The sequence below is a fragment of the Phyllobates terribilis genome, unplaced genomic scaffold (assembly GCF_046119375.1).
Source record: "Phyllobates terribilis strain yellow unplaced genomic scaffold, ASM4611937v1 Scaffold_2__4_contigs__length_985480577, whole genome shotgun sequence".
Taxonomy (NCBI): Eukaryota; Metazoa; Chordata; class Amphibia; order Anura; family Dendrobatidae; genus Phyllobates; species Phyllobates terribilis.
Window position 1 is genome coordinate 407,795,598 of NW_027362762.1, and position 14,898 is coordinate 407,810,495.

Genomic DNA, 14,898 nt, shown 5'->3' on the forward strand with positions numbered 1-14,898 from the left:
CCCACCTCTGAATCTCGTTGGCCCAGGCTATACGTCAGAACGTATTGCACCAGGGCTTGTCGGTGCTACCACAGTCGCTGCAACATGTGCAGAGTTGAATTCCACCGGGTAGGCACATCGCATTTTAGCCAGTGAAGTGGCAGGCCCAACGACTTCTGTAGAGATGTAAGTCACTGAGCTGCGGGATGCGAACGGCGGAAGTGAGCACACAGCGACCGTGCCCTCTGCAGAAGGCCATCTAGTCTGGGATAGTGGGCTAAAAATTGCTGGACAACCAGGTTCAACACGTGAGCCATACAAGGCACGTGTGTGACATTGCCCCGGCGAAGGGCCGCACCCAGGTTTGCAGCATTGTCGCACACGGCCTTCCCTGGTTTCAGGTCCAGTGGAGACAACCATTCATGAAATTGGTTCTCCAGAGCTGACCACAACTCCTCAGCTGTGTGACTCACATTTCCCAGACATTTCAATGTAAAAACCGCCTGATGACGTTGAGCCCTACTGCCAGCATAGTAAGGAGGTGTGCAGGATCCCTTCTGCGCAGTTAGAAAGCTTGTGGCATGACCAGACAGGCTTTGGGTGCAGGTGGAAGACCGAGAGGAGGTTGAGGAGGCAGAAGCAGTGGAGGAACTTTGACATAAAGAGGATTGACGCACAACTCGTGGGGACGGCAAGACTTGGACAGCAGCCCCTTGTCCTGCTGTCACCATAGTTACCCAGTGCCCAGTCAGCGACATGTAACGCCCCTGTCCATGCCTACTCGTCCAAGTGTCTGTGGTGAAATGCACCCTGTCACACACAGAGTTTCTCAAAGAAGCGGTGATGTTGTGTGCGACATGCTGGTGGAGCGCAAGCACACCTTTCTTTGAGAAGTAGTGCCGACTGGGCATCTGGTACTGGGGCACTGCGACGGACATAAGGTCTCGAAAATCCTCTGTGTCCACCAGGCGGAAAGGCAGCATTTCTGTAGCCAAGAGCTTGCAGATGGTGAAATTCAACCTCTTAGCTTTCTCATGGCTAGGAGGAAATGGTCTTTTACTTGTCCACATCTGAGGGACCGAGGGCTGGCTATTGTGCTTAGACGGGGTTGATAAGGGTGTCCCCGGCAAACTGCCGGTCTGTGAGGAAGATGCAGGCGGACATGTTAGGTTGCCTTGATCCAAAGGTGGTGCTATCGATGTCGGACAGCGCTCAACACCAGCTGGTGTTACCACCTCCAAAGAAAATGATGACGTGCCAATCACGCTGGCTGTTGCGGGTAAAGAGGTGGCAGGTCTGCGCCCCAAAACAGGTGTGACTGCTGTCCCCCCAGTCACAGAGGATGAAGAGGCCGCGGAAGCACAAGATATGGCAGACGGTGATTGGCCCGGCCGGCTAGGCCGCATTGTAGCACACTGAGCTTCCCACTGCAACTTATGCTTCATGTCCATGTGCCGGTTCATGCATGAAGTACTCAAACTATGTATTTTTTGGCCTCTACTTAGCTTTTGCTGACAAATGTTACAGATAACACGAGTTGGGTCATCTTTATCGATCTGAAAAAATGCCCAGGCTATGCAAGGCTTAGCACCCATGCGACCTGAAGAGCCACCACGACTTGTGGTGAGAGGCAGAGTTGTGTTTGAGGATGCAGTTGTTGACGTGCTTCCAGTACTACGTCTCTGTCCAGGAAGGCGCAACCTGACCTCGTCGTCACTAGCATCTTCCTCCACCTCCTCTGCTGACCTCATCTCTTGGCTGACTGTGGGTTGACAGTAAGTGGGATCTCCGACCTCATCATCATCACCCTGTGCGTTATCACACCCGTCGTCCTCAGAGCCAACCTGTTCCTGCCCTGACAAAAAACTAAAGTTGTCGCTCCAATCAGGTATTTGAGTCTTATCATCGTCTTCCTCATTGTCTCCACCAACAGGAGTTACAGTTTGGGAATGAGGGTCTACATTATGGTCAGAACCTTCTGCGTCTGGTCCTGGATCCGACTCATAAGGATTCTGGGCATCAGTGCAGATCATTTCCTCGTCTGGATTCACAGAAGCGCTGGAGTCGACCTCTGATTCTCAGGCTATAGTATGAGTAAACAGCTCTGCAGACTCAACCATCTGTTCTACCTCATACTCAAACGGGCAGCTGGAGATTTGGGAGCTGTGAGGAAGCAAGTGGATTTGGGTGACACCTTTGAGGACTGGAGTATTTGTGATGTTGAAGTTGATGTGGAGGAGAGCCCACTTAAAGGAGCACTTGATATCCGTTGAAGCACCTGCTGTTTTTGTGCCTCATCTGGAATTTGTAGCGATTGGCGTGGCCGTAAGAAAGGGATCTTATCACATTGTCCGCTAAAAGAAGTAGACATTTTAGTTTGGCTGGAAGATGGTCTTTCTTCTGCAGATGTTACTGTTGCTTTAACACCTACCCCACGGACACAACCTTTTTTCCCCTTCCCAACACGCCTATTCCCCTTTCCACCAGCAGCAGGCCTTTTTCCACTCATTTTGGTGGTTAACTAATTCACAACTCTGGAGTTGTTTGCACAAAAAAACAATGGATGGTAACCGAGCAGAGCTGAGTGGCCAAACTGTGGTATTAGGCCAAAACTATTGGCTGGGATAGATGCAGAAAAAAATTATTTTGAATTTGCAACCTGATGGAGGTCAGTATAGATGGACTAATACAAATAGTCCCACACACAGCTAGAAGCCCAAATATTTTTTCAGAGGTACTGTAGATGCAGATAAAAATTAGTTTTAATTTGCAACCTGATGGAGGTCAGTATAGATGGACTAATAGAGAAAGTCCGACACACTACTAGAAGGCCAAATATTTTTTCAGAGGTAGATGCAGAAAAAAATTATTTTGAATTTGCAACCTGATGGAGGTCAGTATAGATGGACTAATACAAATAGTCCCACACACAGCTAGAAGCCCAAATATTTTTTCAGAGGTACTGTAGATGCAGATAAAAATTAGTTTTAATTTGCAACCTGATGGAGGTCAGTATAGAAGGACTAATAGAACAAGTCCCACACACTGCTAGAAGCCCAAATATTTTTTCAGAGCTAAATGAAGAAAAAAATTATTTTTAATTTGCAACCTGATGGAGGTCAGTATAGATGGACTAATAGACCAAGTCACACACACTGCTAGAAGCCCAAATATTTTTTCAGAGCTAGATGCAGAAAAAAAATATTTTTAATTTGCAACCTGATGGAGGTCAGTATAGATGGACTAATAGACCAAGTCCCACACACCGCTAGAAGCCCAAATATTTTTTCAGAGCTAGATGCAGAAAAAAATTATTTTTAATTTGCAACCTGATGGAGGTCAGTATAGATGGACTAATAGACCAAGTCCCACACACTGCTAGAAGCCCAAATATTTTTTCAGAGCTAGATGCAGAAAAAAATTATTTTTAATTTGCAACCTGATGGAGGTCAGTATAGATGGACTAATAGACCAAGTCCCACACACCGCTAGAAGCCCAACTATTTTTTCAGAGCTAGATGCAGAAAAAAATTATATTCAATTTGCAACCTGCTGGAGGTCAGTATAGAAGGACTAATAGAACAAGTCCCACACACTGCTAGAAGCCCAAATATTTTTTCAGAGCTAGATGCAGAAAAAAATTATTTTTAATTTGCAACCTGATGGAGGTCAGTATAGATGGACTAATAGACCAAGTCCCACACACCGCTAGAAGCCCAAATATTTTTTCAGAGCTAGATGCAGAAAAAAATTATTTTTAATTTGCAACCTGATGGAGGTCAGTATAGATGGACTAATAGACCAAGTCCCACACACTGCTAGAAGCCCAAATATTTTTTCAGAGCTAGATGCAGAAAAAAATTATTTTTAATTTGCAACCTGATGGAGGTCAGTATAGATGGACTAATAGACCAAGTCCCACACACCGCTAGAAGCCCAACTATTTTTTCAGAGCTAGATGCAGAAAAAAATTATATTCAATTTGCAACCTGCTGGAGGTCAGTATAGAAGGACTAATAGAACAAGTCCCACACACTGCTAGAAGCCCAAATATTTTTTCAGAGCTAAATGAAGAAAAAAATTATTTTTAATTTGCAACCTGATGGAGGTCAGTATAGATGGACTAATAGACCAAGTCCCACACACTGCTAGAAGCCCAAATATTTTTTCAGAGCTAGATGCAGAAAAAAATTATATTCATTTTGCAACCTGATGGAGGTCAGTATAGATGGACTAATAGAATGATGCTATGCCCAAAAGATTTTACTTCACTAGGTGCAGTAAAAAAATTGGTATTCTATACACAGGTGTTATATCTTGCAACACAGATAGGCTACTCCACTGACTAACACACTCTGCAATAGGCCAAAAAGGATTAGCTTTGCTAGATTCAGCCAAATGCTGTGAAAAAAACTTGCACAGCACTGGCACAGACCTGCCTGGCAAAAACTGATAGGAACTCATGCAACCTAGTCCTGAAAAGGACTCCAATTACAATTAGTCTTTACTCCCACAACCTATCTATTTAAGAGCACAGACCTCCCTGATAAAAGTCGTAGGAAATGCTGTAACCTAGTCCTTAAAAGGACTGCAATCACAACTATTCCCTACTCCCAAGCTATCTGTATATTTGTGCGAAAATTGGCTTGAAATTAACAAGGTATAGCGCACACAGCAACAGCGGTGCCGTCTAACACGCAGCTGCAGCAGTGAGAAAATGGTGGCGATGGGGAAAATGGCTTGGTCTTATAGGGCAAGGACATGTGACATACACTGCCAATGACACATGCCCTTGCTTGTGTGAAAAAAAGCACTTCGCTCCGTGTGTGAGCTGCTGATAGGCTGACAGATTGCACCTCCCCACTCCAAATGCGGGAAAGAGAAAAAAAAATGGAGATCTTCATTGTTCCTGCAGAGATCCATCCCCTGCCCCTCCCCCCACCCCGCTGTACACTCAAACTGCGTATTAACATTAATTTTCATCATTACTGAGAAAAAATCCAGTTATGATTTTGGTGCACGAACAGTTATCGAACATAACCTCGAACAGCCGAATTTTTCTCAAATTGTTCGTGTTCGCTGAATGGCTCGAACACCGCCCAAAACAGCTCGAATTTGAGATTGGCGAACAGTTCGAGTAGAACAACGCTCATCTCTACTGCTCTCATCAATTCGCCATAACCCCAATATTAGGTGGATTGAGGTGGGAGGCACCGAGTACAAGTGCTCTCTATTTGCTGATGATGTCCTAGTATATATCACTCAATCACATATATCCATCCATGCTGTTATGGCTGAAATAGATCACTTTGTTACATGGTCAAATTTTAAAATCAATGCAGCGAAGTCTGAGGCCCTCGATGTCTCCCTCCCCAAATCCATATAGGATTCCATCCAGTCCAACTTTCCCTTTGCCTGGCCCTCACAGGGTTTCAAATACTTAGGAATTCCTATTCATAGAGACCTCTCCCATCTATGTTATCTTAATTTTGGGCCCTTTATTGAACAACTCCATACAGACCACGGTTGGCAAGTTAGAACTGTAAGATTCACTACGTGAACCACTGGTGTTTTGTGGAAAAGCACATGTACACTGTGTTCCAAATTATTATGCAAAAAGTGTTTAGGAGTGATAAGGGAAGAATTTGTTTGTTTGTCAGTTAAACTCATTGATGGTGATGTGTGTCAGGGCTCTTTATATCACTGTAAGCAATTGCAGACACCTGTGCTAATTAGTTTGGCAGGTGTGTCCAATGAAAGGCAAGACTACTTAAGAAGGCTGTCTCACATTATTAAGCAGCCTACATTTTCTGCCAAAATGGGAAAGAAAAAGGATGTGTCGGCTGCTGAGAAGCAACAAATTGTGGAGTGTTTAGGTCAAGGCATGACTACAATCAACATTGTGCGATGATCAGGATGAAGTGTCTTGGCAATCAAGAAGTATGTAGCTGATTCACAGTACACACATGTGTGTGCTGATAAGGGCAAATTGAGGACTCTTTCCTACAAGCAATTACGTCAGGTTAAAAGAGCAGCGTCAAAAAAGCCTTGTCATAGCAGCAGACAAGTTTTTGAAGCTGATGGTGCCTCCAACGTCCCCTGAACAACAAGATGCAGGGTCCTTCAGAGGTTTGCAGCTGTGCATACGCCATCCTGTCGACCTCCTCTATCCACTTCACACAAGCAGAAACGGCTCCAGTGGGCCAAACATCACATGAAGAATGATTTCAAAACTGTTTTGTTCACGGATGAGTGCCGTGCAGCGCTCGATGGTCCAGATGAATGGAGTGGAGGATGGCTGGTTGATGGACACCCCACGCAAACACGGCTACAGCGCCAACAAGGAGGAGGTGGAGTAATGTTTTGGGCTGGAATCATGGGGAGAGAGATTGTCGGCCCCTTTAGGATCCCTGAAGGCGCTAAAGATGAACTCCATAATGTATGTGGATTTTCTCAAACAGCCCTTCCTGCCATGGTTCAAGAAGAAGAACCGTGTATTTCACAGCAAGATCATTTTTTTGCATGATAATGCACCATCTCATGCTGCACATAAAACATCTGCATCTCTGGCTGATATGGGCATAAAAGGGGACAAACTTATGGTGTGACCCCCATGCTCCCCTGACCTCTACCCCATTCAGAACCTCTGGAGCATCATCAAAAGGAGTGTCTATGATGGCGGGAGGCAGTTCACATCTAAGCAACAGCTCTGGGAGGGTATTCTGTCCTCATGCAAAACAATTGAAGCAGAAACCATCCAAAACCTGACAAATTCAATGGACGAGAGAGTTCAGAAGCTCCTTTCGAACAAGGGGTCCTATGTGAAAATGTAACATCACCTAGAATAAAGTTTTGAGTTGAAAACTGTTTGATTTCAGTTTCTAATAACCTGCTAATGCTTATAATTTCAAAAATGACCATTTTTTTGGTCTTTATTAAAATGAAAAGGTTGATCGAAAAGTTTGGCGGATCTAAGAGTGTGGCAACCCAGTAGTCATAATTACTTCGAATTCTGACAATATGAGGGTCATGTTGCAGGAAGTGCAGCAAGAAGGCACTTATGTGTCTTGCGCATCTCGGAGCCCCAAAATTATTTTCCGGGCTAGATGCAGCTAAAAATTATTATTAATTTTAAATCTGGTGGAGCTTAGTATAGATGGCCTAATAGGATCAGTGCTGCACACTGCTACAAAGCCCAAATTATTTTCCAGCCAAGATACAGATAAACATGATTAGTAATTTGAAAGCTTAAAACGGTTGGTAGGGTGATTTTAACCAATCATCCATCTTTTACTCTCCCCAGGATGACACAGGGGTAGAAAAGTCGTTTCGGATCCATGATTTGTTCATCTTTATGAACGTGAGTCTGTCTACATTATCAGTGGAGAGCCGCGTGCGTTTATCTGTCAGCACACCACCAGCAGCGCTGAACACACGTTCAGACAGAAGGCTGGCTGCGGGACATGACAAGATCTCCAAGGCGTAAGTGGCTAGCTCCGGCCATTTATCCAGATTGGAAGCCCAAAAAGAGCAAGGGTCCAGTGACACAGTCATGGCTTCAATGTTTACTTGGAGATACTCCTGTACAGTCGTCTCTAGGCGTTGACTATGTGTCAGACTTCTTGTCTCCTGTGGCCTTACAAAGGATGGGCTAAAAAAAGTGGTGAAATGATTGCGCAAAATTGATGTTACCAGCAGATACTGTGGTTCTGTTATGGTTTAAGTGCTGAACACTTGACGGTCCCACGGTTGGCAAGTTGGAACTGTGAGATTCACTACGTGCACCACTGGTGTTTTGTGGAAAAGCACATGTAAGATTCTGCAACAGTCTCTGCTGATACTCCTGCATGCGTGCATCCCTTTCTATGGCAGGAATAATTTCTGCAAATTTACTTTTGTACCGGGGATCTAACAGTGTGGCAACCCAGTAGTCAGGGTTATTTCTAATTCTCCCAATTCGAGGGTCATATTGCAGGTAGTGCAGCAAGAAGGCACTCATGTGTGTTGCGCATCCAGGAGCACCAAGTCCCTGTTGTGTTGGTGGCGAGGTAACAATCATGCTTCCTTCCTCTGTCCTCTCCCCCCAACCTCGCACAACAGAAATGTGATCAAGGTCTCCCTCATCTGATGAGTCTTCCATCAGTTCGTCCTCCACTTCTTCCTGGGCTCCTGCACCTTCCTCATTAGTTTGGCTGCTACCATGCGCCCTGGTAAAACCATCTCCCCCACCCTCACATGCCTGCCGCCTTGGTGCTACCGACCGTCTGGACCTTGCAGATGTTAGCCCTTCCGCATACAACTCCTCCTCCTCTACTTCCTCCAGCTCCTGTTGTGCCACCACCTGACTCCAAATTCTGTTTAACATGTGCTCCAGCATGTAAATCACCGGAACAGTCATGCTGATAATGGCATCGTCAGCACTAAACATCTTCGTCGCCATTTCAAAACTGTGCAGAAGGGTGCATAGGTCCCTGATCTGAGACCACTCCTCCAGCGTGATTTGCCCCACGTCTGGATCTCGTTGGCCCAGGCTATACGTCAGAACGTATTGCACCAGGGCTTGTCGGTGCTGCCACAGTCGCTGCAACATGTGCAGAGTTGAATTCCACCGGGTAGGCACATCGCATTTTAGTCGGTGAAGTGGCAGGCCCAACGACTTCTGTAGAGATGTAAGTCGCTGAGCTGCGGGATGCGAACGGCGGAAGTGAGCACACAGCGACCGTGCCCTCTGCAGAAGACCATCTAGTCTGGGATAGTGGGCTAAAAATTGCTGGACAACCAGGTTCAACACGTGAGCCATACAAGGCACGTGTGTGACATTGCCCCGGCGAAGGGCCGCACCCAGGTTTGCAGCATTGTCGCACACGGCCTTCCCTGGTTTCAGGTCCAGTGGAGACAACCATTCATGAAATTGGTTCTCCAGAGCTGACCACAACTCCTCAGCTGTGTGACTCACATTTCCCAGACATTTCAAAGTAAAAACCGCCTGATGACGTTGAGCCCTACTGCCAGCATAGTAAGGAGGTGTGCAGGATCCCTTCTGCGCAGTTAGAAAGCTTGTGGCATGACCAGACAGGCTTTGGGTGCAGGTGGAAGACCGAGAGGAGGTTGAGGAGGCAGAAGCAGTGGAGGAACTTTGACATAAAGAGGATTGACGCACGACTCGTGGGGACGGCAAGACTTGGACAGCAGCCCCTTGTGCTGCTGACACCATAGTTACCCAGTGCCCAGTCAGCGACATGTAACGCCCCTGTCCATGCCTACTCGTCCAAGTGTCTGTGGTGAAATGCACCCTGTCACACACAGAGTTTCTCAAAGAAGCGGTGATGTTGTGTGCGACATGCTGGTGGAGCGCAGGCACACCTTTCTTTGAGAAGTAGTGCCGACTGGGCATCTGGTACTGGGGCACTGCGACGGACATAAGGTCTCGAAAATCCTCTGTGTCCACCAGGCGGAAAGGCAGCATTTCTGTAGCCAAGAGCTTGCAGATGGTGAAATTCAACCTCTTAGCTTTCTCATAGCTAGGAGGAAATGGTCTTTTACTTGTCCACATCTGAGGGACCGAGGGCTGGCTATTGTGCTTAGACGGGGTTGATAAGGGTGTCCCCGGCAAACTGCCGGTCTGTGAGGAAGATGCAGGCGGACATGTTAGGTTGCCTTGATCCAAAGGTGGTGCTATCGATGTCGGACAGCGCTCAACACCAGCTGGTGTTACCACCTCCAAAGAAAATGATGACCTGCCAATCACGCTGGCTGTTGCGGGTAAAGAGGTGGCAGGTCTGCGCCCCAAAACAGGTGTGACTGCTGTCCCCCCAGTCACAGAGGATGAAGAGGCCGCGGATGCACAAGATATGGCAGACGGTGGTTGGCCCGGCCGGCTAGGCCGCATTGTAGCACACTGAGCTTCCCACTGCAACTTATGCTTCATGTCCATGTGCCGGTTCATGCATGAAGTACTCAAACTATGTATTTTTTGGCCTCTACTTAGCTTTTGCTGACAAATGTTACAGATAACACGAGTTGGGTCATCTTTATCGATCTGAAAAAATGCCCAGGCTATGCAAGGCTTAGCACCCATGCGACCTGAAGAGCCACCACGACTTGTGGTGAGAGGCAGAGTTGTGTTTGAGGATGCACTTGTTGATGTGCTTCCAGTACTACGTCTCTGTCCAGGAAGGCGCAACCTGACCTCGTCGTCACTAGCATCTTCCTCCACCTCCTCTGCTGACCTCATCTCTTGGCTGACTGTGGGTTGACAGTAAGTGGGATCTCCAACCTCATCATCATCACCCTGTGCGTTATCACACCCGTCGTCCTCAGAGCCAACCTGTTCCTGCCCTGACAAAAAACTAAAGTTGTCGCTCCAATCAGGTATTTGAGTCTCATCATCGTCTTCCTCATTGTCTCCACCAACAGGAGTTACAGTTTGGGAATGAGGGTCTACATTATGGTCAGAACCTTCTGCGTCTGGTCCTGGATCCGACTCTTAAAGATTCTGGGCATCAGTGCAGATCATTTCCTCGTCTGGATTCACAGAAGCGCTGGAGTCGACCTCTGATTCCCAGGCTATGGTATGAGTAAACAGCTCTGCAGATTCAACCATCTGTTCTACCTCATACTCAGACGGGCAGCTGGAGATTTGGGAGCTGTGAGGAAGCAAGTGCGATTGGGGTGACACCTTTGAGGACTGGAGTATTTGTGATGTTGAAGTTGATGTGGAGGAGAGCCCACTTAAAGGAGCACTTGATATCCATTGAAGCACCTGCTGTTTTTGTGCCTCATCTGAAAATTGTAGCGATTGGCGTGGCCGTAAGAAAGGGATCTTATCACATTGTCCGCTAAAAGAAGTAGACATTTTAGTTTGGCTGGAAGATGGTCTTTCTTCTGCAGATGTTACTGTTGCTTTAACACCTACCCCACGGACACAACCTTTTTTCCCCTTCCCAACATGCCTATTCCCCTTTCCACCAGCAGCAGGCCTTTTTCCACTCATTTTGGTGGTTAACTAATTCAAAACTCTGGAGTTGTTTGCACTAAAAAACAATGGATGGGAACCGAGCAGAGCTGAGTGGACAAACTGTGGTATTAGGCCAAAATTATTGGCTGGGTTAGATGCAGAAAAAAATTATATTCAATTTGCAACCTGATGGAGGTCAGTATAGATGGACTAATAGAACAAGTCCCACACACTGCTAGAAGGCCAAATATTTTTTCAGAGCTAGATGCAGAAAAAAATTATATTCAGTTTGCAACCTGATGGAGGTCAGTATAGATGGACTAATAGAGAAAGTCCCACACACTGCTAGAAGGCCAAATATTTTTTCAGAGCTAGATGCAGAAAAAAATTATATTCAGTTTGCAACCTGATGGAGGTCAGTATAGATGGACTAATAGAGAAAGTCCCACACACTGCTAGAAGGCCAAATATTTTTTCAGAGCTAGATGCAGAAAAAAATTATATTCAGTTTGCAACCTGATGGAGGTCTGTATAGATGGATTAATAGGACAAGTCCCACACACAGCTAGAAGCCCAATATTTTTTCAGAGGTAGATGCAGAAAAAAATATATTCAGTTTGCAACCTGATGGAGGTCAGTATAGATGGACTAATACAACAAGTCCCACACACAGCTAGAAGCCCAATATTTTTTCAGAGCTAGATGCAGAAAAAAATTATATTCAATTTGCAACCTGATGGAGGTCAGTATAGATGGAGTAATAGAACAAGTCCCACACACAGCTAGAAGCCCAAATATTTTTTCAGGGCTAGATGCAGATAAAAATTATTTTTATTTTGCAACCTGATGGAGGTCAGTATAGATGGACTAATAGAGAAAGTCCCACACACTGCTAGAAGGCCAAATATTTTTTCAGAGCTAGATGCAGAAAAAAATTATATTCAGTTTGCAACCTGATGGAGGTCAGTATAGATGGACTAATAGAGAAAGTCCCACACACTGCTAGAAGGCCAAATATTTTTTCAGAGCTATATGCAGAAAAAAATTATATTCAGTTTGCAACCTGATGGAGGTCAGTATAGATGGACTAATAGAGAAAGTCCCACACACTGCTAGAAGGCCAAATATTTTTTCAGAGCTAGATGCAGAAAAAAATTATATTCAGTTTGCAACCTGATGGAGGTCTGTATAGATGGATTAATAGAACAAGTCCCACACACAGCTAGAAGCCCAATATTTTTTCAGAGGTAGATGCAGAAAAAAATATATTCAGTTTGCAACCTGATGGAGGTCAGTATAAATGGACTAATACAACAAGTCACACACACAGCTAGAAGCCCAATATTTTTTCAGAGCTAGATGCAGAAAAAAATTATATTCAATTTGCAACCTGATGGAGGTCAGTATAGATCGAGTAATAGAACAAGTCCCACACACAGCTAGAAGCCCAAATATTTTTTCAGAGCTAGATGCAGATAAAAATTATTTTTAATTTGCAACCTGATGGAGGTCAGTATAGATGGACTAATAGAGAAAGTCCCACACACTACTAGAAGGCCAAATATTTTTTCAGAGCTAGATGCAGAAAAAAATTATATTCAGTTTGCAACCTGATGGAGGTCAGTATAGATGAACTAATAGAGAAAGTCCCACACACTGCTAGAAGGCCAAATATTTTTTCAGAGCTAGATGCAGAAAAAAATTATATTCAGTTTGCAACCTGATGGAGGTCAGTATAGATGGACTAATAGAGAAAGTCCCACACACTGCTAGAAGGCCAAATATTTTTTCAGAGCTAGATGCAGAAAAAAATTATATTCAGTTTGCAACCTGATGGAGGTCTGTATAGATGGATTAATAGAACAAGTCCCACACACAGCTAGAAGCTCAATATTTTTTCAGAGGTAGATGCAGAAAAAAATATATTCAGTTTGCAACCTGATGGAGGTCAGTATAGATGGACTAATACAACAAGTCCCACACACAGCTAGAAGCCCAATATTTTTTCAGAGCTAGATGCAGAAAAAAATTATATTCAATTTGCAACCTGATGGAGGTCAGTATAGATGGAGTAATAGAACAAGTCCCACACACAGCTAGAAGCCCAAATATTTTTTCAGAGCTAGATGCAGAAAAAAATTATATTCAGTTTGCAACCTGATGGAGGTCAGTATAGATGGACTAATAGAGAAAGTCCCACACACTGCTAGAAGGCCAAATATTTTTTCAGAGCTAGATGCAGAAAAAAATTATATTCAGTTTGCAACCTGATGGAGGTCTGTATAGATGGATTAATAGAACAAGTCCCACACACAGCTGGAAGCCCAATATTTTTTCAGAGGTAGATGCAGAAAAAAATATATTCAGTTTGCAACCTGATGGAGGTCAGTATAGATGGACTAATACAACAAGTCCCACACACAGCTAGAAGTTCAATATTTTTTCAGAGCTAGATGCAGAAAAAAATTATATTCAATTTGCAACCTGATGGAGGTCAGTATAGATGGAGTAATAGAACAAGTCCCACACACAACTAGAAGCCCAAATATTTTTTCAGAGCTAGATGCAGATAAAAATTATTTTTAATTTGCAACCTGATGGAGGTCAGTATAGATGGACTAATAGAGAAAGTCCCACACACTGCTAGAAGGCCAAATATTTTTTCAGAGCTAGATGCAGAAAAAAATTATATTCAGTTTGCAACCTGATGGAGGTCTGCATAGATGGATTAATAGAACAAGTCCCACACACAGCTAGAAGCCCAATATTTTTTCAGAGGTAGATGCAGAAAAAAATATATTCAGTTTGCAACCTGATGGAGGTCAGTATAGATGGACTAATAGAGAAAGTCCCACACACTGCTAGAAGGCCAAATATTTTTTCAGAGCTAGATGCAGAAAAAAATTATATTCAATTTGCAACCTGATGGAGGTCTGTATAGATGGAGTAATAGAACAAGTCCCACACACAGCTAGAAGCCCAAATATTTTTTCAGAGGTAGATGCAGAAAAAAAATATTTTCAGTTTGCAACCTGATGGAGGTCTGTATAGATGGATTAATAGAACAAGTCCCACACACAGCTACAAGCCCAATATTTTTCCGAGGTAGATGCAGAAAAAAATATATTCAGTTTGCAACCTGATGGAGGTCAGTATAGATGGACTAATAGAGAAAGTCCCACACACTGCTAGAAGGCCAAATATTTTTTCAGAGCTAGATGCAGAAAAAAATTATATTCAATTTGCAACCTGATGGAGGTCAGTATAGATGGACTAATAGAATGATGCTATGCCCAAAAGATTTTACTTCACTAGGTGCAATAAAAAAATTGGTATTCTATACACAGGTGGTATATCTTGAAACACAGATAGGCTACTCCACTGACTAACACACTCTGCAATAGGCCAAAAAGGATTAGCTTTGCTAGATTCAGCCAAATGCTGTGAAAAAAACTTGCACAGCACTGGCACAGACCTGCCTGGCAAAAACTGATAGGAGCTGATGTAACCTAGTCCTAAAAAGGACTCCAATTACAATTAGTCTTTACTCCCACAACCTATCTATTTAAGAGCACAGACCTGCCTGATAAAAGTCATAGGAAATGCTGTAACCTAGTCCTTAAAAGGACTGCAATCACAACTATTCCCTACTCCCAAGCTATCTGTAGATTTGTGAGAAAATTGGCTTGAAATTAACAAGGTAACACAGCAACAGCGGTGCCGTCTAACACGCAGCTGCAGCAGTGAGAAAATGGTGGCGACGGGGAAAATGGCTTGGTCTTATAGGGCAAGGACATGTGACATACACTGCCAATGACACATGCCCTTGCTTGTGTGAAAAAAAGCACTTCGCTCCGTGTGTGCGCTGCTGTTAGGCTGACAGATTGCACCTCCCCACTGTAAATGCGGGAAAGAAAAAAAAAATGGAGATCTTCATTATTCCTGCAGAGATCCATCCCCTG